The 25,302-nt window shown below is 34.5% G+C and overlaps 1 non-coding gene across 1 annotated transcript; it reads left to right on the top strand.

Moving 5' to 3' along the window:
- The first annotated feature begins 1,741 nt into the window (after positions 1-1,741).
- LOC128592950 (U6 spliceosomal RNA) lies at positions 1,742-1,845 on the top strand. The gene has a single exon (XR_008382155.1). It is a non-coding gene; the product is annotated as a U6 spliceosomal RNA (small nuclear RNA).
- Positions 1,846-25,302: the final 23,457 nt, after the last annotated feature.

The following is a 25,302-nucleotide window of genomic DNA, read 5'->3' as shown; positions in this document are numbered from 1 at the left end:
ATTTCTGACTAATACATGAAAAATTATATTAGGATATAATATTCAAAAAATTGCATACTTCAAGCTCTCAAAGTCTATGAATACAATTTATACTGTATATTAACATATTATAAGCAAGAAGTTACCTATTATTCCTAAAAATACAGAATATAATATGTTGACTTCCATTATTGAATTCTTTATGTAGCATTTAATTGAGTCAAACACCTTATTTTAGGGAGTGCATGATAAAATTAAGCCACATCAGCTTTCATGGTTTAGCAAAGAAGGTTAAAGGATAGAGGAAGAATTGACATATAATATATGAATAATACATGATATGTGTCTACCTATCCACATGAGTATGGGTGTTGTTGTTTTTTTTTTTTTCGTTTTTATAGTTGTTGTTATTGGTTTTGTTTTTGTCTGAGTCACAGTCTTGCTCTGTTGCCCAGGCTAGAGTACAGTGGCATTTTCATAGCTCACAGCAACCTCAAACTTCCAGGCTCAAACTATCTTCCCACCTCAGCCTCCTGAGTAAGTTAGACCTCAGGCTCCCATTACCAGTGTGGCTAATTTTTCTAATTTTAGTATAGTGATTGGGTCTCGCTCTTGCTCAAGCTGGTCTTGAATTCCTGATTCTCCTGCCTTGACCTCTCAGGGCGCTAGGATTACAGGCATGAACCACCTTACCCAGCCCTATTACCTTATTAGTGTGTAATATTTCCCACCACATAAGTTGTTTTTTTTTTCTGGATTAAATGAGACTAAACAATGTGATGGAAATTTATTAATATTATTTCACTACTTATTTAGTTGCAGGATGTTGCAACCTACTTGCATACATTCATACAAGGTGAAGAAATTAACACATAACAGAGGTTACATTTAATCTGTAATTTTTCTCCAGTGTCCATATTTTCTCCAGTAGGTCATGCTATCTCCCACAAAGACCTAAGTCCTTAAAAATCTCTATTCAGTGGTTGTGCTTTTAAGTAGGAAGGGTAATTACAATAATAATGATACAGTGCAGTATTTAAAAGGGTATAGAGTAATTATTAGTAATAAAAATAAAACAATATTCTTTCCTTGTTTGCTAAATTACCAATAGTATAAACTAAGATGGATGGATGGACAGATGGATAGTGAGAGAGAGAGAGAGATGTTAGATTCCTTAGTGAATATGCTTTCTTATCTTCCAGAAGAAAAAGTAGATAGATTTTCGAGTCATGATGTCTCTTAGCAACAGCAGTCACAGGAAAATTATAGCACACATTCCCTCTAATCATATATCTATCTATGGAATGATTCACCCTAAATGCTTCAAGCAGAGCAATCATTGCTCAGCACTTGTCTCCTCATTTAACTTCCGCTCAAAACCCTCAAATGGCTTCCCAGTAATTCCAAAATAAAAGTCAAATCAGGTTTTCTTGCCTTTTAAACTCCTCCACAATTCACCTCTCAGCCATCTTTTATTATTCACATATTGAGGTCAAATTTATGTAAAATACAATATGATTCCATATACAATCAACATATAGAACATTTCCATCACCCCTTGGGAGCCAACCACTTCCCCCAGCCCTAACTGCTGGCAACCATTGATTGATATTTTGTTCCACTAATTGACTTTCCAAGAAGCTCATGTAAATGGAGTCATATGGATGTAGCCTTTCAGTGTGTTTTGTCTCACTCCACTTATTCCATTTCAGAATTATCCATGTTGTTGCTTGTTCAGTAGATTGAAACTTTCATTAGCTTTGTGCTTGCTTTGGCAGCACATGTACTAAATTTGTAATGATGGAGAAGATTAACATGGCCCTGTGCAAGGATGACATGCAAATTTATGAAGCATTCCATATTTGGGGAGAAATAACAAGAGACTTTTGGTTTGTATTGCTGAGTAGCATTCCATTGCATGGATGAACCAAAGTTTGTTTAGTCATTTACTCACTGAAGGATATTTATGTTGTTTCTCAGTATTAATAAGTATAAATAAACCTCATATAAAAAGTGATGAATAGAATTTTATTGCTCTTGAGAAAATACCTAGGTTTGGGATTTCTAACACATGTAATAAATATATTTTAACTTTTAAGAAATCATCAAATTGTTTTCCGAAACTTTACCATTTTACATTTCTACCAGGAAGGCAAGATATTACCATTTATTCTTTATCTTCACTAGAACTTGCTTTTGTAAGGCATTTTTTTTTCTTTTGCCTCTCTAAGAAGTGTGTAATGATATTCATCATATTGATTATATTGTGGTTGTAATTTGCATTTCTCAAATGACATTTAGGGTCTTTTCATATGCTTGTTAAATTGTGTAGTCAGTTCAAAATTTTTTGCCAATTTTTTGCTGGGTAATTTTGCTATTATTGAGTTTTAAAAGTTCTTTACACAGTCCTGATAGAAATCTTCTTCTAAATAGGTATTTTCAAATATTTGTTCCACTCTGTCTTGTTCTTTATATTTTTTAAAAAAAATTTTTTATCAAGTCTTTTGTACGTAGATCATAAATGCATTTATGCCTATTTCAGTGTGTTGATTATTTGTACAAATTGGAGTGCTTACATCATACTAATCAACATAGCTTTCACCTCACCAATTATAGCATTAGGACATTTGTGTTCTACATATGATAGATCCAAATTGTACTTGCAATGTGCTCCATAGTTGTGGTCCTCCTGCTATCCTCTACTATCCTTCCCACCCCCTCCCCTTACCTCCCCTGTCCCTTCCGTTCCCTTCTTCTTAATAATGTCTTAAAAGAGTGAAAATTTTGCTGGGCACAGTGGCTCGTGACTGTAGTTCCACCTACTTGGTAGGCTGAGGCAGGAGGATTGCTTCAGCCCAGGCCTTCTGGGTCACCCTGAGCTATGTCGGGGCTACTGTACTCTAACCTTCTGGATGACAGATCAAGACCTTGTCTTCTAAAAAAAAAATGAAAGTTTTAAATTTTGAAAATTATAAATTTATCAATAATTTTCTTTCATGAATTATAATTTTGCTACTATATTTATGGATTCTTGGCAAAATATAAGGTCACAAAGATTTTTCTGAATTTTTTTCTAGAAGTTACAACCTTTTTGTCTTTACGCTTAGGTAGACAATTCATTTTGACTTAATTTTTGAATATCAAGTTCATTTCTTTTTAGTTCTTTCTTTGATTTTCTTGCATATGAATGAACATTTGCTTTACAACAACTAATTAATGACTGTCCTTTCTCCACTGATTTACCTTTGAATTTTTGTCAAATTGATTATACATGAGTAAGTCTAGTACTGGGCTTTCTATTCAGTATCACTAATATCTGTATCTGTCCTTGTGCTAAAACCATGCTGTCTTAATGACCAATGCTTTTTAGTAAATCTTGAAATCATTCTATATGAGTCCTCCACATTCACTCTTTTTTTCAAAATTTGTTTGTTCTACTCTAGTTAAATGCGTATACATCTCTCAACAGAGCTTTAAATTACAGGATGCAAAAACTGAGAGAATTAAAAAGAGAAATGGACAATACACAATCCTTCCTCAGCACTCTCTTCTTAGAAATGTATAAAGCAAATAGAAAATCAGCAAAGATATATAAGACTTAAGTAACACTATCAATCATGTTCACATATTGACATTTATAGAACACTCCAGCAAACAAAAGCCATACATATAACCTTCAATTGCATATGGAATGTTCATCAGATAAACCACAGCCTGGGACAAGGCTGGTTCAACTTTTTAAAAAAAATCATTCAATGTAATTTACATATTAGCAGACTAAACAAGAAAAACACATAACCATATCAATAAGTAAGGAAAAGGCATTTGACAAAATAACATTCATTCATAGTTTAAAAACCCTCTCAATAAGAATAGAAGGTGACTTCCTCAATCTGAGAAAAAAAATTATAAAAGACTGTATGACTTTATACTTAATGAGGAAATATTGAATGCCTTTTCTCTTTCAGAGCGAATAAGTCATGGAAGTATATTCTCACTTCTCTTACGCACTATTACGCTGCATCCAGTCCTAAGAAGGGCAACAAGGCAGGAAAAAGATTTTTGAAAGGCATAAATTGAAAAGAAAGAAATAAAAACATCTCTGGTGACAGACAAGATAGACAAGATGACTGCTTATGTATAAAACATTAAAGAACCTACAAAAGAACCTTCTATTATTGGCATTAATAGAAGAGGTTAGTACATTTGGATGAGTCTCAGATGCTAAGCTAAAGAGGATACTATCAAAAGTAATGTACTGCATGTTTCTGTTTATGTGACATTCTGAAAAAGGTAAAACTATCAGTAATAGAAAACAGACTCGTTGTGGTCAGGCTTGCAGGGAGTGTCTTTGTGCAACACATTTCCTGGGGTGTTGGGATTTTTCTCTAGCCTGGTAGCAAGGGTGGTTCTGAGAACCTATGCATGTGTTACAACTCTTAAACTTGGATACCCACAGAAAGTAAATTTTACTTTATGTAAGTTTAAATATAATAATAAATGAGAAAAAGAGACCTCTGACATTAAGGTCATTTATTACAAAATATCTAGTAAGTCAAATAAAAGAAATTATAAGATTATGACCCTGAAATGCTTAGTAATTCCATTGTCTCCAATACAAATAAGTTTCTCAAAAAAAATGTGATGGTATTATCAATCTTTAAGTTTCTCTAGGAGACGATATCCCTATCTTTTCCTAATCAGAGATCACTGAAATAAATGAATATTTCTACCTTTAAAATTTTCAACTTTTAATTAAATGCCTGTGTCTTTTTATTATTTACTAACAGAAAAAAAGTATCAAATTTTATTTAAGGTTGGATTGATTTTACTAGATATCATGATTCAGTTTACTTGAAATTCATCTCTTAGAAATGTATAACATGGGCAGATGTGGTGGCTCACTCCTGTAATCCCAGCACTCTGGGAGGCCTAGCCAAGAGGATTGCTTGAGGCCAGAAGTTGGAGACCAGCCTGAGGAAGAGCAAGACTCGCATCTCTACTACCAGTGGTGATGAATGCCTGTGGTCCCAGCTACTGAAGTTTGAGGTTGCTGTGAGCTAGAGTGATGCCATAGCACTCTAGCATGGGCAACAGAATGAGACTCTGTCTCAAAAAACAAACCAAACACACACACACACTCGTGTGTGTGTGTGTAACATATGTGACTTTATATATCACAAAATGAAGCATAATAAGTAACTTTACAGATTATGCCAAACATCCTCCTTAATATAATAGACTGTTTTCAGCCATTCCAAATCTCTATGTCTAAAGGAAGACATCTATATAGGTAATTTGTATGCATAGCATAAGCTAATCAATTTTTCCTCAAATGACACACGACTACCAGTGAATTGTCACTATATGTATTCATAAATTTACTTTAATCTGGTCCATGTCCTTGTCTGATTTGGTTGCTCCAGATCTTGGGTTCTTCCTCACCTAAGCATCTCTAACACATATTAATAGAAGATATCATTTCCGGTAAATGAGGGAAAAGTGTTTCTTGGTTGTTGTTCAGAGTTGCTGCTCTCTGTGAATTCTCTGCTAATATTATAATCTTCTTTAATTTTAAAAAAAGTAATCTGGATGGCTGAGAGTTAAATTTTTCCATGAAGGGGACATAATGCACTAAGTCTGTTTTCTGTAGATTTGTGACAAATTCTATGCCTTTATTAAATCCTAAGATTAGTCAGAATAAACTACCCCCAAAGCTTCTGGCCTATTTTTCTTGTTGCTAAAATGAAAACAGATCGAAAATAAATTTCTGAAGTCTCTAGATTAAGGATTCAATAATTAACTCTCAGAAAGAGTTGTAGGTGAGTAAGAGGAGATATAATCTAAGACAACATCAAATTCTTGTGAGAATCAGACATCTGAGACCCCATGCTTCTTTCTGTTTTCACTATACACTCTAGCTGGTACACACTATGGACAAATTCTCTAAAATTCCTATTTATCAACACTAATAAAAAGAATTATTCAGAATCCAGGATCTACAATACTGCCTCTGTCCTATCTAGTAATGTAAGGAAGCATAACTAATATTTACTGATACATGTTACTTAATCATCTTTTAATTTCTAAATGCAAGTTTTTATTTTCAGTGTTAGACATATGTATAAAGTTCTGCCTAAGTTGAGACAGATTCCCTATGGCCTAGGTCCTTACTAGTAGGTTCTGACTTTAGAATTTACACAAAATACTTCTATCTAGATCATTTCAACAGACATTTATTGAGTATCCACTATGGACTAAGCATCATGCTTCTCTGTGGAAACATAAAGTTGGCTAGGGAAATCCCTACTCTGAAGGACTGTATCAGTTCAAAGCAGAGAGGCCTCTATAGTGATAATAAAATAATGGAAGCAGACAGTGTCCCAAGTGCACTGAGTGGGACTAAAGTATGGAGAGGCCTCTATAGTGATAATTAAAATAATGGAAAGCAGACAATGTCCCCAATGCACTGAGTGGGACTAAAGGATGGAGAGTATGTAAAGGAAAAAAACCCTGAATCTGGTTGGGGAGATAAATGAAGGTTTCCAAAAGGAGCTAATGTTAGAGAGGGTCCGTTGAAGGCGAGGCAAGCTGTGGTGGGTGAGAATGTAAAATGAATAGATAGGAACAGTGACTACGTCTGTTTAATTGAAACACAGAAAGTAGCAATGGTACTAGGAATTGATAAGTTAATTAGTAAATTGGAAAGCCTGGTTTTAAATACCTAGTTTTGCACTTTATTAATACAAGAAAATTGTTGGCCAAAGACTTAAGAAATACATTCAGAAAAAATACACTCAGATAGACATAATCACATACATATAGAAACATATTATAACAAAATTATAAAATATTTATATAAAATATAAAATATAAAAACATACATATAGAAACATATTAAAACAAACTTATAAAATATGCACATAGATAGGTCTATATAACATAGAGTGTTATTCATTTAAGTGAAAACAACCTACTTGAACTATAGTGGTAAGTTTGGAGAAATCTGTTCTTTGAATCATCAGTTACAATATAAACACAAAATTGACTTATGGCAAAAGTAGTCATCAATGTGATATTTTGGATATTCAAGTAAATATAGGATAATTAAAATCTTAGTGTTACATGCTATTACGGTATAATGCATCTTAATGCATAGTTATAGAGTATTCTAGCAGGCTGCAAATATCGGCACCTACATTTTTAAAAATTGGCTAATGTACTGGAAAAAGAATTTATGTCACTTAGACTGATAAGGTGAAAAAAACCTGCGGCCTGTTGTTTTCATATCAAATCTCATGATCTTTTTTAGAAAAAAATTGCAATTGGCTATTCAATTCCCTCATTCTTAACACCTTTTTGGGTGGAATCAGTGATTTTATGGTAACATCTAGCTCACTGAAGAAAGACATTTTTTTCAAACCTCATTTTAGTGTGGAACTTGAATTTTACCCAGAGTCATTGACTAAAAAGGAAAGTCATTAGAACCTTCTCATCTTATCTCACAAATTGCTAATGCCTCCCTGTAATGGGCTGTTCACAACTGAATTTTTTGTTGTAGATCATACACCCATAGAATGACCATCTAGCTTCCTATTAATATTTTGTAGTTTATTTTTTGCATTTCTAACAATTCTCTGTTTAACAAAAATGATAAGAATTGTCATGTAATAACAGATACTTATAATATATGCTTCATATTTCCAGATTATATTCCATCACAAATTAACATCGTGCTCATTTTTTATCTTCTGTTAGAACAATGAACAAATCTACTAAAGTGAAAAACTTTAGGGAAAAGGGAAAGGATGTAAAAATACATGCTTTCTTTTTGTAAGGAATGATATTGATCTATTTCCAAACAAAGAGATAGGAATAACTTAAACAATTCTCAAATACATAGCACCAGATAAGTAATTCAATATTCACTTTTTCAAAATTATTCAATCCAAATGCATAAGTGTTATTAAGAACCAGCATGAGAGGGCGGTGCCTGTGGCTCAAGCAGTAGGGCGCCGGTCCCATATGCCGGAGGTGGCGGGTTCAAAGCCTGCCCCGGCCAAAAAGAAAAAAAAAAAAAAAAAAAAAAAGAACCAGCATGAGTATACCACATAGTCTCATATGGTCAAGAATTTCTAGTCAAATAGATTATTATAATTATAATAAAATATGTGTACCACTTATTTATTTAGAAACCATTTATTGAGAACATGCTATGTACCAGATACAGTGATACAACTTTTGTTCTAAGGATTATGTGAAAATAATCATGTCACATTTCATCGGAGAAGAGAATGAGTCTGTCTCCAGAAGGATTTGGAAAACCATGAAGAGAATGGACACTTCAGCTGAAGTTTTATGATTAGGTAGAAGCTTTTCCAAGAAGGAATGGAGATAAGACATGATAGAGTGAAAAAAGAAAATAAGCAAAAAGAGCAGGAAGCAGAAATACATATCCCATTTGTTTTTGGCTGAATTGTGTCTCCCTCCCCAAGATGTTGAAGTCTTAACCCCAGTACCTACGAATGGAGCCTTCTTTGGCACTGAAATTCTTACAGATATAATTAAGATGTAAGTTAAGATGGGGTCATACTGGAGCCGCTTGATTCAATATGTCTAATATCCTTATAAGAAAAGAAGACACAGAAAGAGACCCACACACAGAGCAGAACAACGTGACAGAAGACAGACACATGCCGGGGGAGGACGGCCATGTGACTAGGGAGGCAGACGCTGGGACGATGTAACTGGAAGCGAAGGGTTGCCCAAGATCGCAAGAAGCCAACAAAATCCAGGGAAGAGTCATGAAGCAGATTGTTCCTCTGAGCACCCCAATAGCGACCAACCCTACTGCTACGTGGATTTCACCCTTTTATGCTCCAAACTGTGAGAGAATAAATTTCTGGTGTTTAAACAACCCGATTTGTGACAATTTGCTACAGCTGTCCCTTGAAATTTATATGCCACACTTAAGGGGTGATGATGTTTTAGAGTTGTCAATAAATGGAACACTTGGTGATGAAAACACGTGGAGAGGAGCAGTGAGAAGGAAGGACAAAGTCTAACAAAATAAAAGCCAAAAAGTAAAGCTTTCTGCATATTTTAATAAAAAAGGTTTTTCTTCAAGGCAGTTCCACCCTTACATTTAATTATTACAGATCATGAGTTGTGCAGAAGATGAGTAATTTTGAAGGGTGAGAAGTTATAACTATGTAGGCCAGAGATTTGACAATTTTGAATTTCGAGTTGACTTCTTCAGCTTAGCAGAGGAGAGATGTGTCAGGGTGGCAGCCTTGTTTTCTTTGCCTGCCTGCCTGCCTTCTCTTTTCTTTCCACATTTGCATTATTGTGTTAGGATCAGTCTTACTATCGATTAAGGGAGCTTCCTTTATATCACAAGGAGAGCAGTTACACGTAAGCTAACCTTCCCACTGGCCAAAAACTTCCAAAATGTTTTTTTTCTGGCCTTATTACTTAATTTTTGAGGTCCATAATTAAATCCCTGGAGACAAGTGAATGTCACTTAGAAAGCAATTCGGCTCTGTGGACTTTTACAGGTGTCCCCCAAATCACCTTTGATGGGTAATTTCAGAAACAAGGAAAGAGTCATTAACTGGGGTCACTCGGAGAAGCGCAAGGAAAAGCCGCTGCTATTCTGACCGTGTTTGAGATGAGTAGAGGTTACAGGCAAAACCTGCTCATCACTGCTAACTTTATCAGCACTCAGCATAAGACGTTCTCAGAGAAATGCAGTTTCCTTTGGTTTTGTTGAAATGATCGACATGAATATGTCAGGGAACAAAATGCTGTGGCATTTCAATGCAGGGAGCACATGTTGGTTAAAGGAAAACCAAAGCCCTTTGTATGCCTAAGCATTTTCAGCAGATCTAGAAAACAGTTAATATGGCTGGCTCTTCCTAATGCTTTCTTTCATTTACGTGGAATCAACAATTTTGCTAAATAAATAAAATAATCAGAAGAATACTCTAAAAAGAATAGCAGAAAGTTCAATGCAAAATGTAAAATTGTGAGCATATAATCGACTATATTTTCCATATAAATAAATAGGTGGATGGGAAATCAGACGAGTAGATAGATAGATGTCTAGTTAGAGCTAGGGATAAAGATTGATTATTCTAGGTATATATAGTATCTTCATTTAATTTAACTTAAAATGAAATCATCCATCAAAGATGCAAGGAATTTTATTTCAGAATCCAAATGTTGTTAGAATTGACTATAATAAAATTCTTTTGCCAAAGGGCTTTTTGCTGTAAACTAAAATGAAGAAAAATATCTTCCTATTTACTAATAGGTCAAGTTGCTTGGTTTCAGGGATCATAATCTATTATTCAGAAAAATGGAGAGAAGAAATTAAGAAGGAGATGAATAAGCCATTCATCTACAGCGGGGTTTACAATTAATAAAGTTTTGTAGTGGTGGTTGTTTTCTTTTACACAGATAACCATATAATGAAATTTGCACTACCTTTAGGCAAAATTGAGACCAGTGGAAGAAAAATGGAACCTAGAGTCTTGAAGTTTTGTCAATATAAGAATTTTAAAATACATTCACTTCTTTAAACTATTTTATGGCCATATGACTGCAATCAATAAAAGACACAAATGCCATGAGTTCATTTTGATGAGTTACGATAATTGTGTATACCTGTGTAATCAACACCCAAAATGAGGTATAGGCCATTTTTATCACCCTGGAGAGTTACTCTACACGACTTTTTATTCAGTTTCTACCCTGCAGTGGAAATCACTGTCTGATTGATACCCAAACCTATTTGTTTTGCCTATTCTTGGATTCTGATACATTGATTCATTTGCAGCGTGTAGTCTTTTGTGTCTGACTTCTTTTAATCAACTTAATATTGTTAAGTGCTATACATGGAATTGCATGGATCATTAATTAGTTTGTTTTCATTGCTGAATTATATATCGTTGCAATAATATACAAAAACGCATCCATCTATTCTCCACTTGATACATACTTGAGTTGTTTTTAATTTTTGCTTATCATAATTGAGGCCTCTATGAGCCGTCATATGTAAGCCTATCCATGGACATATGCTTTATTTGTATTAGATAAATAGCCTGGATCAGAATTGATGGATCATGCAGTTTAATCATTTTGATGTATGTGTAACTATGTTTAACTGTGGAAGAAACTGCCAAGCTATTATTCAGTGATGCTGTACCATTTTATGTTACCACCTGTAATCTTTGAGAATTCAAGTTGTTCTGTGTGATAACCAAGATAATGACCCCCCTGAATATGTCCTAATCCCCCAGCCTGACAGTTTGTAAAATGTATTTTCCAAATGGGATTAAGTTGGGGTCTTGAGATGAGAGGGTTATCTGGATTATCTGGTGAGCTGATATAATCCGAGTCCTTATAAGCAGAGGCTAGAGAATCTAAGGCAGAAAAGGCCATGTGATGATGGAGGCAGAGACAGAGGAGAGGGAGAGACTGAAAGAGTGGAAGATGCTCTCCTGCTGGCTTTGAAAATGGAGGAAGGGGCCATGAGCCAGGGAATGAAGGTGACCTCTAGAAATAAGGAAAGGTGGAGGAGAGAGTCTCCAGAAGGAACCCAGACCTTCCAAAGCCTTGATTTTAGGAATTTCAACCGCCTGAACTGTAATATAAAAAAGTCATATTCTTTTTCAGCCACTAAGTTTGTGGGAATTTATTATAGCAGCCATAGGAAACTAACATGATAGTCACCCTTGCCAGCTTTGCTGTTGCCAATTTCTTTCATTTTTGCCATTTTAATGGGTGTAAAAGGGTTTAGCACTATCATTTTAATTTGCATTACCTTAATAACTCATAAGGTTGAATATACGTGCTCTTTGGGTATTCATGCATCTTTTGCTGTGAATTTTTTTCAGGTTTTTGCTCATCCTTCAACTGAATTATTACTTATTCTGTTGTTTCATACACAGTGTACCCTTGAATAACATGGGTTTGACCAGCTTAGATCCACTTCTATGTGGATTTTCTTCAGCCTCTGCCCCACCCCTGAGACAAGACCAACCTGCCTTCCCATCCTCCTCCTCAGCTTACTCAATGTGAAGACCCCAAGGATGATGACCTTTACGATGATCTTCATAATAAATGAAGTAAATATAGTAAATATATTTTGTCCCTCTTATGATTTTCTTAATAACATTTTCTTTTCTCTGACTTACTTTATTGTAAGAATACAGCACATAACACATATTACAGACAAAGTAAGTATTATTCAACTGCTTATGTTTCAAGAGGGCTTCTTGTCAACAGTAGAGTAATAGTGATTATATTTTTGGAGAGTCGAAATGTATATGCAGATTTTTGACTGCACAGGGCGCCAGTACCTCTAACCCCTGCGTTGTCCAAGGGTGGACTGTATTTTTGATGCAAGTTCTCTGAAAGATGTACATATTAGATATTTTCCAGCCTATTGCCTACCTGTTCATTTTCTTAATATCATCTTCTGATCGAAGTGTAATTTTTAGTGTTGGTGAATCCCAGTTATGCGTTATTTTCTTTTATGCTTACGGTTTTTGTGTCCTAAGAAAACTGTTGCTTACACATCACTAATTCTCTTATGTTTCCTTCCAGTGGGTTTATGGTTTAAATTTTTGCCCTTAGAGTCACTCAAAATATATTTTATCTGTGTAATGATAAAAGAATTGAGATTCTTGTCTTTTCCTTGTTTCAATACCATTTATTTTTTTTTTATTTTTTGTGTGTGGTTTTTTTTTTATTATTATTGTTGGGGATTCATTGAGGGTACAATAAGCCAGGTTACACTGATTGCAATTGTTAGGTAAAGTCCCTCTTGCAATCATGTCTTGCCCCCATAAAGTGTGACACACACCAAGGCCCCACCCTCCTCCCTTGGTCCCTCTTTCTGCTTCCCCCCCATAACCTTAATTGTCATTAATTGTCCTCATATCAAAATTGAGTACATAGTCTTTCCCTTACTCATTGAATTTATTTGGCACCGTATTTCTAACTCTTGACTAAAATAATTGACCTGTAAGTAGGCTGACAAGAATGTTTTTATTTTATAGCAATATGAATAATGCCAAACTCACACAGGACTTGTTAAAAGATAACTAACCCTGTTGCATAACCCTGAGTACTTGCAACAGATTTATTAAACCATTTTAAAAATAGGAAACATTTAGATTTCCTAAAACACACAGATTAGGACAGAGAAAGGATATGACAAAATAAACTATATCTTTTGGACCAGATGGTGCTTTTTCTAGGTGATCTTGATAAAGACCAGAGACAAACAAGAAAACTTAATCAAAAGCTATTTGTGATGCTGGTGTACATCTTAGCTTTTGAACCACGTTTAAATTATAGAATGAGATTATTTCGTAATTGTTCGTAATTCGTAAAATTCTTGTCTGCCAGAATCGTAAATTGTCATTATCACCAAGGATCTATTTTAGTATGTTTGGAGTTTCAGCAAGTGCAGAGGTGCCAGGTGGTTAAAATTCAATCCATCGAGCTGTTGTGCTGCACATTCTTGGATTACACCTTAATGGGCATTTTCCCACCTGTGCTGTTCCTCTGTTTCACGTCTCCAGGTTCATATATCACAAGCTCCTCTAATTACAGTATTTATTATTGACCTCAGGCAGAAGAAGTTTGAAAGGATGGAAAGAATATATTCATTTTGTCTCCATGGACAGCAAATTGCTGAGCTATTTTTCTGGGGAATCCCAGTTCATGGGAAATCTCATAGACAGGCTTTTGCCCTCATTCTAAACAGCTGCCTGAACTGTATATATTTCCATCCCTTGGAGTGGTCTATTTCTTGTTTCAGAAAACTGTAATTTCTCAAGATTTTTCGAATAATTATCTGAAACTTTATTACTAGTTAATGAGAAAGTTTTGTCATGTTTAGTGTCTTATTATTCTGCTCCGTTGTGTCACTGGTTTGTTCTGCCTACCAGGTTGAGGATCTATGCAGTTTGGTTAGTTGAGTGCTCTGCTAGCCAATATTAATCATTGCTTTCAATAAATCCTACTAACTCATGCAGAACCATGATTTTTGTAAATAAAAGCTTTTGCCTGAGTTACAGTGATCTCAATAACAATCCCCTTTTATTTTATCTGTGAGTATAAGGACCAAAACCAAACAAACAAAAAAACTGATATTATCTCTATTACCCAGACGTGCATGCAAACTAAATTGTTTATGATCTTTCATTTTTTTGACTGAAAGGGACTACGTTTGCTGTCCAGAGAAGCCACTAGGGAGCAAGAACAGTCAAGCAAATAAACTTATCTGGAGTCAGAGGTCTCAAAGAAATTGTTGCCTCCTGTGTGAGGCTGCCAATGTCAGGGCTCATAGATTTTCCTGGGGCTGAAGTCAGAGGTGGTTGCCTGCCATCTTCAAAAGACACATTCATCATACTGGCTGAAGCATCACAGACTTGCCAAAGTATCTGTGATTCAGATATGACCCAAACAAAAAACAAAAGACAAAACAAAACAAGATACATGAACTTTCCCTAAAGACTGAAATAATGCTTGATTTATTGAACTGTTATTCTTCAACAGTTCTTATCATTATTGGATAGTGACAAATCCTTATCTTCCTGGTCTTTCTGTTCTAGATGTGTTTACATTAATTATACCACTTCAGTGAAATAGATTGTGTGTATAATACTGAGCTAAATACCTCTGCATATAATATAGAGAGAATGAAGTAATATTGTAATAATGATCAAGATAAAATAAGTGAAAAAGGTAAAACAAGTTTGGAAAAATTGCCCATATGTTTCAGACAAACTGAAGCTTGAGTATTTACTCAAAAATTGACCGACCTATGAGTAATTAGCGATCTTTTGATGTTTGTTTGTTTTGTTTTGGGCCGGGACCGAGTTTGACCCCACCACCTCTGGTATATGGGGCTGGCGCCCTACTCCTTGAGCCACAGGCGCCGCCCAATTAGCTGATCTTTTGAATGCCTTGATTTTAATAATTCAATGAGTTATTGAATTACAGTTTTTAAAACAGTACACAGAACACTACCATTAATCAACAAAAATTGCTATTTATCTTATTGTTAAGATTAATAATAAAATAATACTTGTACAACTTCTTGCTATGTTTAAATATGTGATACATTGAATTGAATCTACTTGAAGCTTATTATTGTACTTATAATATTCAAATATATTCTCAGGAAGCTGTAAAAAATATATTTTTAAGAAGTAGATTTACATGCAGCCATGCTGTCTTCCGATAACATACTCTCTTGGTATATAATTAATCATATATTGGAACCATTCAGTTTTATCCTTATTCAGAATCATGAACATTAAGAATTTGAAAAGCGTCCACTTCTATACTTTCCCTGCCAATTGCTATCTTGCCTCCTTTTATAATCCCTCTAGCTTTAAAACAAACAAACAAACAAAAAGAAAAAACAGAAAAACCAACAAACTCACATATGCTCTGAGGAAAGTCTGTGCCAGCACTATATGGGACCCACATTTTCACACAGAACTGAAATCTCCTCCTGGAGCTTAGCCATCATTGGGTATGACATGCAACACTTGACTATACTCTAGATTCACATGTATGCTAGGTTAAAAATGAATGGCTTCAGGAATCGGTAGCACATCATGGTTCTAAATTCTCTCATCAAGCTGCTTATCACCATAAAACATTTCCATCTTGTTTTTATCCCTTTAAAATTTTCACGCTTAAAACTGATGTGAATAATCTAAGTTCTTGTGATCCTATTATTTCTACATATATTATTCTATTTTTCAAAAGATTCAAATTTCAATAAATTAGTTTGCTTAGATTATAATGCTACCAAAAAGCCCCTTAATGGTCCTAAGTGATTCTTCTAGTTACTATATCTAAGTAGACACCATCCCATTGTTAATAAATTCAGGCTTAATTACCAACTAAAGCTATTGGAAGTGAAGTCTATTATAATAAGTGTATTGCATCTTTGTTGAAAATATGTACTTGAGTAAAATCCGTAATTATATTTTCTAAAGAGAAAAAATTCAAAATTCTTGAACTGCAAGGTATAATGAATTAAAAATTTAAGAATTAATTCACGTCAACAGAAAAACATTAACATAGATGTAACTTAATGTTAAAATTTAATGTAATCCTTTTATAGTTTAGCAGTTTTTCAACAGGGAAAATTATAAATAATAATCGGAAGCCTATGATAAATTTTATATGTGTGTCCTAATTTCTACTTCTTTTCTGTTAATATGTAATTATCACCTGACTTATTTTCTGTATTGGCCATCGGTCATCCTTAATTGAGAAATAATCTCTGTTACATGTAGGAAATTATTGGGGTCTTACTATAAATATTACTAATTTGGAACAAATAGTAAATAAATTTCAAAGGATTTTTTTGTTTTGATAAAACAATGCTGCATCCTATAGGGTTAAACCTTTGGATAAACAAACACAGAGAGACCAGTGTTCTCTGAATTGATGTTCATCTTTAGGTGAGCATCTTGAGAATAGATTACATGGATACTGGACTTTTAATATGGTATTGTCTGAAAAAATGGGTTTGGCTGCAAAACAAGACAGGTTTTTTCTTCATCCTCTGTAAATGCTATGCCTTTATCCTCAGAAGGCAAGCTAATGGTATGTGAAAAGACTTCCAATTTTTCACTCAAAACAATCATGTAGGGATAAAAAAGGACAAACCCTCTTGGAAACCCATTATATATCATATCACAAGTGTAAAATACACACGCCTTTCAGCTTCATTCTCAACAGGATGGGCTTGTGTGGCTTTGAGGTTTACCATGCATTATTGGTAGGGAATCACAATTAAGAATGAGCACATTTTCAGCTTTTAAAAACCCACGTAAGGAAAATTTAAAGCAAGTTTGAATTAAGCAGCAATAAATTAGGACTGCTTTACCTGGAGGATTCCAATAAATTCTCTAGAACCATGTTCTTCCACCAAGCAGAAAAGGGTTGCCGCAAACATTGCTCCTAGAATTCATACTCCATCTCTCTTTAGAAAAGTGCATATCTTCACCATCCTGGGAATATCAAACTTGCAAATCTAGCCCTATGTGAATACTCATATCGGTACACTTTGGCTTCTTGAAAGAACTACCAACATCTTGGCTGTGGTATCTAACTACAAACTCAACAGCTAAGAAAATTATCAATTTATTTCTGGCACCTTTTAACTAATGAATCAATGGTATTCATTGTGTTCTTGTAAAATATTTTTTCTTCAATATATCACTGCTTGTAATAGAATCATGGAATCTCAGGTTTACAAAAAAGTGCAAAACCTACAACATGTTTGAAGCACTTTTGGAAAGAACCATCATATCCAGAAACTCATTAAAACACAGTGAAACCTTTTTTATTTTCAAGGAAACCATCCATGAAGACAATCTCTTTCCATTCTTGCCTCCAATTATTTTATTTGAGATCATATCAAAGTTTTCTCTGTCTTTTATATGATGATACTTTCATATTTGACGTGCTCCTCTTCCTCTACCTCATCTTTAAGTTATCTTTATTCCATCTTAAACATTCCTACATTCTTAACTGTATTCGCTTCTGTAAATAATAGTTTCTTTTTGATATTTCGTTTTATGTTTGTTAACTTGTTTTTTTCTAGCTTTATTGCCATCAAATTGGCAAATAGAAATTGCACGAATTTCTGGTGTACAACCTGATGTTACATATGCATGTACATTGTGACATGGTTACCACAATCAAGCTGATTAACTTGTCAATTACTTCAATTATTTGTGTGTGTGATAAGAACACTGAAGATCTAGCCTCTTGGCATACTTCAAGCACCCAATGCAGTATCGTTAACTATAGTCACCATAATGTGCATTAGATCACCGCCATTTATTCATCTTATATAACAAAAATTGGTACCCTTTGACCAACATCTCTCCACTTTCCCCATGTCCAACCCCACCCTTCTACTCTGTGGTACTATGAATTTGCCTATTTCAGACTTCACAAACAAGTGAGATGATGCAGTATTTGTCTTTTTCTGTCTCTATGCTTTCACTTAATATAATGTCTTCCAGGCTCATCCACATTTTTAAAACTCGAAGGATGTTCTTTTTCATGTCTGAAACATGCTCCATTAAAAATATACACATTTATATAATACTCCATTAAATACATGTAGTAGAACCTCCATAGCTGACCATCTCCCTACATTGACTTCCTTTAGTTGACAGAATCGTCATAGACCAGACAAGCACCACATGTACGTATCAGTACAGTAGACCTAGTTCCTTCTGTTGACCACCTCTGTATGTTGACCACTTTGTTTCAATCTCTTGGGTGGTCAACTTACACAGGTTCTGCTGTGTCTACTAATAGATATTTAGGTTGATTCCATATCTTGGCTATTGTGATTAACATTGCAATAAACATAGTATACCAATATCTCATTGAGTAGTGATTTTTTGTTTGTTGGTATACCCAGAAGAGGAATTGCTAGATCACATGGTAATTCTACTTTTAATTTTTTGAGGAACCTTTATACTGTTTTCCATAAAAGCCCTAGCAGTTTAAATTACTACTATGGGTTTCCTTTTCCCTAAATCTTCTGTAGTTGCTATCTTTTATCTTTTTGCTAATAACCATTTTACCAGATATGAGGTGATCTCTCCTTCAGGTTTTGATTTGCATTTCCCTGATAATTAGTATTGTGATGAATTTTTTCATATACCTAATGGCTATTTGTTTATCTTTTTTGGGAGAACTATCTGTTCAGGCTGTTGCCCTTAATAGTGTTATACATACATTTCTTTTTCTATAGAGTTGTATGTGTTTACTATATATTTTAAATATGAGCTTCTTATTATATGTATGTTTTGTAAATATTTTCTCCAATTCCATAGGTTGTGTTTTCACTTTGTTGATTGTTTCCTTTGCTATGCAAAAGGTTTATAGTTTGATGTAGTCCAACTTGTATATTTTTGTTATTGTTGTCTGAGCATTTGGTGCCATAGTCAAAAAAGCATTGCCAAAAACTATGTCTAGAAGATTTTCCCCCATGTTTTCTTTTACACTCTTTATATTTCCAGATATTACATATGTTTCTTTAATCCATTTTGAGGTACAATTTATGTACTATACAATGTAAGGTAATTTTCCAGTTTCATTATTTTTCAGGTGAATATCCGTAATTCCCAACATTACTTACTGAAGAGATTTTCCTTTCCCCATTGTTTATTCTTGGTGCCTTATCACAGATTAGTTGACCATATATGTGTAGATTTACGTATGGACTCTCTGTTCTGATCCATTGCTCAATGTGTCTGCTTTCTATGCTACTACCATGTTGTTTTGATTACTGCAGCTTTGTAACACAGTTTGACACCAGGAAGTGTGAGCTTTTTTCTTGTTACTTATGATTTATTTGGCTATGCAAGATCTTTTGAACCTTAAGGTCTTGTGGTTCTGATTTTTGGTTTCCAAAACAAATATAGTTTAACATGTATCTTTGAAGTCAGTGAATTGATGCCACTGCCCTTCCTTACCATTCAAATATGGGTTACATAAATTTGAAATTCACTTAAAAAAAAGAAGCAAATATTTCTATACATCTCCATATGTTTATTCTGAAAATCAAACTTAATGAGGAAGAAAACAGACAATAAGCAGTAATAAAGGGTGGGGGGGAGAGGTAGAGACTAGGAAACCTAAAGTAAGAGGCTACGGTGACTTTTCCTGCTGGAGGACCAGATGAAATAACTAATTAATTTATCTCCCAATCTGAAATTTCCAAGGGTTCTTCATAAATACCTCATACTGTCACATGATCTATTACCTACTTTCACTTTGATACCCATTCCAGAGCATGTTACGTTTTCACATACATTATTTCTTTGGAAAGTATACCTGTGACATTGTAGGGAAAACACTCGGTCTGTATTCCCTCTTCTTGACTCTTTCCTATTATTCTTCTAATTATTCTTCTTGTTCATTGAGTATGCTTCTAAAATCAAGAAACTTGACCTTTGGTTATTAGCAAACAATGGAGATTTTTTCTCTACTGTCATATTCTCACATCAGCTCTAATAGCCCATGGCAACCGATTTTTACTACAGTCAGTTCTAACAGCATTTGGATTTAGAAGTGAAATTCATTGTCTCTTTCACTTACAATTTCTCCAAAGCAGTATAGAATGGCATGTGATTTAGATTTAGAATCACAACTCCCTACCCCCCACTCCCACATACACGTTACTATGCTCTCACATCTCTACAATTGCTACAAACAACTTTGCACTAAGCCTTTTACTAGTTACATTTCTCTCGACTTGAATATTCTTCTTATTTATCAGTGTTATGGTCTTTACACAAATAACATAGAAGAATAGTGAAAATGGTCTTTCATATCTTGTCAAATATATTTAATATTTTAAATAATTTTGTTTTTATTTAATTCTTTTGCATTTCATGTATTTAAATTCATTCTTGTCTTTCACTGTATTAAACAAATGATACATTCATGTCTATCATTTTGAAAAATAAAACAAATATTAAGTAATGTTAGTTTAAAAAAAGAAATGTTAATTTTTAAAAAAGCCCCAGTAGGAAGGCTGATCAAATGAACCATACTCTGCATCTTTTCTTTACATGGTATACTGCTTTTCAGAATCTTGGGAGATATTATTAACAGTACTAATTTTTGAACTCCTTGGTGGCATCGCATGTAATATAATGTATTACATTTTTTTATTTTTCTCAGTTACTGAAATTAAAACACAGAAAGTACCAGATAAATTTCAGTGTATGTATGGTTTGATAATTTCAAATCTTAGAGCTCATCTTTCTACTTTTAAATTGTCAGCTCTTTTCTGCTATTTTTCCCTCCAAATACGTATTGTATTCCTTAGTTCTCTGTCTATATTTAAGAATGAATAACTGGACAAACCCATTTAGAAATTTAGGAGCCCACTGTGGATGTCCTCTTCACATACAGGCCTCTACCCCTGACCAAGAGAAGTGACTGTCAGCAGTTACTGGCAATTGCTAATTTTTAGAGATCTGAGTAAGGGGCAGGCAGTCATGTACCCTACCCCCATCCTTCACACAGCCAGTTAAAAATGATTTTGGTTCTATTCCATGTCTCAACACCTGTTCTTGGATCCCCAGCCTCAGCCAGACAGCATGATCAATTTCTTTAGAATACATTAATCTGGCATGAAAGCAAATATCCCACTGCATATATGGCTGGGCAGGCAGCATAGCTTAGTTAATTTATGTAGCTCTTTTTTCCAATCTGAGATCTTCCTAAGTACCAACTTCTGAGGACTCTTTTGTGAAGAATAGCTTCCTCTTCCACTGAGTTATTTTATGTTGACTCTCTGAGCATTTCAGTTCGATCATAAACGAGATAACATTTGTCTCCCTACCACCAGAAATGTGTCTTTGTCTCCTGGCATTTCTCTTTCCCCCTATTCTTAGTATATTTAGTAATTATTCTCTATATTAATGTCTTGTGATTATAGGATGGTCATGGGAGTTAAAATAATTGTCATAGGATCCCATTACACTGGCATCCCTTTGCATTTTATTAATGTAATTCTATCTCTTATACTTGCTCATCTTCATTCTATTCCTAGTAGGCAGACTATTTCCTTAGGTTAACATCACCAGCATATAATACAACCATCCTTATAGTTTCTGTATACTACAAAAACAAATTCAGCTGCATTTCAGTATGAATACTGAAGAAGATGGCCACTTATCAAAGGGTAGTTCTGGTGTCAGTGGGTATACTCTTTATCTCAAAACTCCAAATCTAAAGCAATTGCTTATGGATGTCACCTTCAGGCCTTTCTCTCTACATAATAAAATTTGTCTTTACAGATCTTACCCTCTTTAAGCTGATTTGTTTTATAATAAAGGGCAATACTGAGAGTCTTTGGTGTTTATATATGCAGACTGAAATACCTTTGTAAAATACTTTAGACCCAGTTAAATGCTTTTCATTTCCTTTTTCTTGTACTGAACAAGATGCTTTTCATTAAATAGAACCTTTTTCTTGTACTGTTAGGTGTTATTGTGAATAAAAGTATCACAGGTTAATATTGAATATTTGCCAGTATCTCTTTTCAGAACAAGAATTTTTTTTAAGTGTGGATTTTTATTTTGTCTTCACAATATCCTAAACAGAAGAAAATTTTGACCACATTAAAAATATTGAGTCTGATAAGTTCTATCAGGCATGTCTTGCATCTGAGAAAGCCTTTATAAATACAGGTATTTTCATTGAAGCCATTATAGAATGACATGCATTTGTAAAAAATAACACAGAGATATCCTGATACACTTTTCCCAGTTTCCCTTGATGATAATATTTTCTATAACTGTAATATAATATCACAACCAGTGTGTCGACATCGATACAATCCTTCCAATTCGCTCAGATTACTCCAGTTTTGTTGGACGTGTGTGTGTGTGTGTGTGTGTGTGTGTGTGAGAGAGAGAGAGAGAGAGAAAGAGAATGTGTGTTAAGTTCTAAATACTGTTATTATCTAAACCAGATTTGTGTATCCACCATCAAAGTCAAGACCCTGAGAAGTTCGCTTCATCACTGCAATGATCCCTCATGCTACCCCTTTATAACCGTAAGAAAGCATTTTTAATCTATCTATTTTTATGTTAGGGAAGGGTCAGAAGTCCTTTCGTTAGCCCAGCTCCTGTCCAGATAATTTAAATTAATGGTCTCTCTGTTCTTCCATGGATGGCACCACTGCTTGAGTTATGGATCTCCTGGGTGCTCCTCCTCTCGCTCTTTCAGAGTCATGATCTATTGCACGTCTGTATATCATCAAAGCAAATTGCTTCTTCAATGATGTGTAAGTATAATACATCATCAAAATGGGATGCGAGGATAATGCATTACCCAGAAAAAAAATGACTATCGTACTTGACAGACAAGGTCAAGGAGCAAATCCAGGCAGTTCCAGCTTGTTATATCTGCAGCATTTTTGGTCTGGAAGCAAGTTCGTTTGCTTAGAATGATCCCCTTGAAATGTGGGCAAGGCTAAATACATATGTATGCCCTGGGTTGATTCCTTTGGTAAATTAAAAATGAGCTGGTAGAGCTTCCATTAAAATGACATCTGGAAGACATGTGAACATGTGAATAGGTTTTCTGTCCATGGGTTGTTTTGAATCATGTGTGTTTCTTATTCAGCAGCAAGTTGTTTTCCAGAGAAAGCTCTTCAACAAGATTGCAAACTCCTTCGGGGTAGTAACTGTCTTATACTTCCTTTGTTTCTTCCACAGTGTCTAAAGCCTCGCTGAGCATATGGAAGACACTCAATAAATACTTGTTTAATGGAATCGAATTTGTAAGCACCAGAGACTCATGCTACCTGCCAACACAGCCTGACACTTAGCTGCCCAAAATCCTTGCATGCTAGGTGGAGAGGTTAATGTGGAGGAATTCTGTTAGCTTACTAACCCATTTACTGTCTGCTTTTTCTTTCTTTCTTTCTTTTTTTGTAAGTAGAGTCACTTGGCCAGGAGCTATACTTATAAAAGATTTCTTTCATAGCTCATGAGGATTAAACTTTTTACTTTGGCTTCAGGATGTGAGAAAAGTACAACTTACAAAGGTTGCACTGCACTGGAAAAGGGAGAGGATTTGAGGAAAGGCTGTTTTTGATATTGGCACAGCAGTATTTCTGCCACCCAGTTGCTGCCAAATTAGCCTTTCTTTAAAACATGCAGTATTTATTTCACTAGTCCTTGAATCACAGCAATTTTATTTCAATGTCACCCAGTGAAGGAGAGAAGAGCAATATTTTTTCCAAGATTGGGATTTGAAAATGAGTCCTCTGAGAATACATGAGAGCAACCTAAGTATCATATGCTGAAAAAATGGATAATTTCCAGATATTTTGGTGGGACACATCTCCCAAAAATATGCTATGCATGTTGCAATTTAATGAATCTACAGTGTATTTTATTCAGCTTTAAAATATTTTATAAAATTGATGCAGATAATGGATGCTCAAGTGGGAATACATGATTCTGGTCCTCTTTGCCAGCATGTTGGAATAGAGAGGAGGAAAATAGATGTAGCTCATGTGCCAATTCTGGTTGTTTGGTCACAATTATATCAATCCTTTGTTGGTGAAAGTTAGGATCAGGGATCAAGTGCCAGAGGCCCAAGTGATGTCCATGCAATTATGAATTGACCTTAAAAGAAGGAAAGATGTAAAGTCATAAAGCATATATCTAATAAAGGGATTGTAACTAAGAAAATTTTCAGCCATAGGCCAACCATGGTGGCTCATTCCTATGATTGTAGCACTTTGGGAGGCCAAGGCAGGATGATCACTTAAGGCCAGAAGTTCAAGACCAGGCTGAGCAACATAGAGAAATCCTATCTCTATAAGAAACTTAAAAACTACCCAGACCTGGTGGCATGCACCTGTAGTCCCACTTACTTGGGCAACTGAGGCAGGAGGATTACGTGAGCCCAGGAGTTTGAGGTTGCAGTGAGTTATGATGATGCCACTGCACTCCAGCCTAGGCAACACAGAAAGACCCTGTCTCGAAAAAAAATAAAAAATAAAAAATTGAACCATGGGTAAACCATTTAATAAAAATGTATCATATCAATGTTTTGAAATCACTTTTTAAGTCACAAAAGGTATAATGGTTTTTATGATTATGCTAATTGCATATATATGTATATCATGAAAGAAAAAAATCGTTAAATATTTAGAAACAAAATGAACAAAGACCTTAAGTAAAAGCTATAATCCCTTCCACTCAGAGATAACAAATTTCCAATATTTTCCTAGGTACATCTATGTATATATAAACATACACTACTGATATTTTACCTTACATATTATTTTAATATCTTGTATTTCAATTCAAAAGATACTAGTAATTTCTTCAAAACTATTTTAATATTTTCATAGTATTTAATTATATGGCTATCACGTAATTTATTTAATCAAAGAATTTTTAAATTGCACATGAACTTTATGGATGCCCTGTATATTTACTCACGGAAGTAGGGTCTAAATTTTGTGTACTAAATTTGTATCCACATTAAATATTTTCCAGATAAAATATTTCCACTGCCTTGCTAAAATCCCAAAGGTCGATATATGTGGTCAAATTTGATGCTGATTTTATGGGGTTTATTCAGTATTAAAATGAATTGTATTACACTACAGAAAGTTTGTTTCAACTTATGTTCCTGCAAACAAATATGTTGGAGAAGAAGTGCAGTCAGTTCTGCTAAAAGGCTAAACGTCTTGTTTTGAAAAAAATGAATTGA

This window comes from Nycticebus coucang, chromosome 8, assembly GCF_027406575.1.
Source record: "Nycticebus coucang isolate mNycCou1 chromosome 8, mNycCou1.pri, whole genome shotgun sequence".
Taxonomy (NCBI): Eukaryota; Metazoa; Chordata; class Mammalia; order Primates; family Lorisidae; genus Nycticebus; species Nycticebus coucang.
The sequence above is the reverse complement of the archived record's forward strand: the minus strand, read 5'-3'. Positions and strand labels throughout refer to the sequence as shown.